Below are 2,441 nucleotides of genomic sequence, written 5' to 3'. Positions count from 1 at the left end.
TTAAAAAACTCCAGGTATTCACCTAAAAAATTCCAGGTGTTCACCTAGAAAATTCCAGGTTCACCCAAAAAATTCCAGGTGTTCCTCTACAGATCTCCAGGTGTTGACCTAAAAAATTCCAGATGTTCACCCCAAAAACTCCAAGTGTTCCCCTAAAGATCTCCAGGTGTTCACCCCAAAAACTCCAAGTGTTCCCCTAAAGATCTCCATATGTTCCCCTAAAGATCTCCAGGTGTTCACCTAAAAAATTCCAGATGTTCACCTAAAAAACTCCAGGTATTCTCCTAAAGATCTCCAGGTGTTGACCTAAAAAATTCCAGATGTTCAGCTAAAGATCTCCAGGAGTTCTCCTAAAGATCTCCAGGTGTTCACCTGCAGATTTTGGGATGTTCCCCTAAAAACTCCAGATGTTCACCTACAAATCTCCACCTGTTCCCCTACAGCTCTCCGGGTGTTCACCTGAAGATCCCCAGCAGACAAACCCCCCCCCCTCCACTGCTTTTCCCAGAGAATCCCAGATTTTCAGCCCTGGATCACCTGGCCCTGCACCCCCCCAGCCCAACCAGCTGCTCCCGGGATCCTGAAAGTCACCCCGGGAGCGGGAACCACCTGCCCCGGTTGTTTGGGAATCGCTGTTGCCAGGGCAACGCCCTTTGTTGCCACAATCCCTGGAATTTGCCTTCCAAAGGAGCTCCTTCGCCCTCCCGGCCCCTCCCCTTCCCCACGGGATCCATGGACATTGTCCCTCCGGAGGTCACTGAACTGCAGGAAGGGAATTGCAGGGAATAAACGCCGGGAAATGCCGGGAATGCGGTGCCCACGGACACGAGAGATGAGCAGAGAGAGGGAAAAACACGGAATTCTTCCAGAGTGGAGCAGCAAATTCCTCCTTTCCTGGGGGAAACTCCACCAAGACGGGCAATAAACTGTGGGATCATGGAATGGGTTGGGTTGGAGGGACCTTAAAGGCCATCCAGGGGACACCTTTCCATGGGCAGGGACACCTCCCACCATCCCAGGGGGATCCAACCCGGCCTTGGACACTCCCAGGGATCCAGGGGCAGCCACAGCTTCTCTGGGAAATCCATCCCAGGGCCTCCCCACCCTCCCAGCCAGGAATTCCTTCCCAATATCCCCCCTAAATCCCCCCTTTCCCATGGGAAGCCATTCCCTGTGTCTGTCCCTCCAGCCCTTGTCCCCAGTCCCTCTCCAGCTCTCCTGGAGCCCCTTCAGCCCCTGGAAGGGGATCCAAGCTCTCCTGGATCCTTCCCTTCTCCAGGGGAACATTCCCAGCTCTCCCAGCCTGGCTCCAGAATCAAGGAATCCTGGAATGGTTTGCGCTGGGAAGGGGCATTAAATCCCATCCCATCCCATCTCTCCATGGGCAGGGACACCTCCCACCATCCCAGGGGGATCCAGCCCAGCCTTGGACACTCCCAGGGATCCAGGGGCAGCCACAGCTCCTCTGGGAATTCCATCCCAAGGGGTTCTTTGGGAATCTCTGGGTATTGACTTTCCCCTAAACACACAGAAGGAATTCCCACTTCCCTTCTCCAGAGGGTTTGGCTTTACATGGATATGATAAATGTGCACATGGATCTACTGTAAATGTGCCCCTGGAATCCACAGAATATGGGATGGAAATCTGGGATTGAACTCCCTTGGGAACAAACCAGCTCCTTGCAGAGACTCCGACTGTGGATGAGCAGGAGCAGGGCTGGGACAAACCCCATTCCCGAGTTCCCGAGCGGTTCTTTGGGAATCTCCGGGTATTGACTCTCCCCGGCCACGCCCTGGGGATTATCCGGGTTGTTTGTTTTCGGTTCCTGCCCCATCCAGTTCTCCCGGTGCCTCCCATTCTTCCCTTCCCTCCCGTTCCAGGCCTGGCCGGGCTGGGCCGGGCTGGGACAAAGGGCCTTTTATTCCCGGGCTCCTCCCGGAAAAGTGGCTGAAAAACGTTGGGGCAGCTGCTCCATTCCCTGCCCCTGGAATTGGGGAGGGTCACCTGGAATGAGCCAGGATCACCTGTCAACCTGCTCCACCCCTGACCCTGGAATGGCTGGGATCACCTGGAATGGGCTGGGATCACCTGGAATGGGCTGGGATCACCTGGAATGGTTGGGATCACTTGGAATGGCTGGGATCACCCCCTATCCTGTTCCATTCCCTGCCCCTGGAATTGGGGAGAGTCACCTGCCACCCTGCTCCATTCCCTGCCCCTGGAATGGCTGGGATCACCTGGAATGAGCCACAATCCCCTGCCAACCTGCTCCATTCCCTGCCCCTGGAATGGGCTGGGATCACCTGGAATGAGCCAGGATCACCTCCCAGACTGCTCCATTCCCTGCCCCTGGAATGGGCTGGGATCCCCTTCCATCCTGCTCCATTCCCTCTCCCTGGAATTGGAGAGGGTCACCTGCCAACCTGCTCCATTCCCTGCC

At 55.8% G+C, this 2,441-nt stretch overlaps 1 protein-coding gene across 1 annotated transcript in view; it reads right to left on the bottom strand.

Moving 5' to 3' along the window:
- Nucleotides 1-2,441, bottom strand: part of LOC113960312 (keratin, type II cytoskeletal cochleal-like) — a 17,323-nt gene that overhangs the window by 11,390 nt on the left and 3,492 nt on the right. The gene's annotated exons all lie outside the window — the stretch shown is intronic.

Source organism: Corapipo altera, unplaced genomic scaffold (genome assembly GCF_003945725.1).
Source record: "Corapipo altera isolate COAL_440 unplaced genomic scaffold, ASM394572v1 229, whole genome shotgun sequence".
Lineage (NCBI taxonomy): Eukaryota > Metazoa > Chordata > Aves > Passeriformes > Pipridae > Corapipo > Corapipo altera.
The sequence above is the reverse complement of the archived record's forward strand: the minus strand, read 5'-3'. Positions and strand labels throughout refer to the sequence as shown.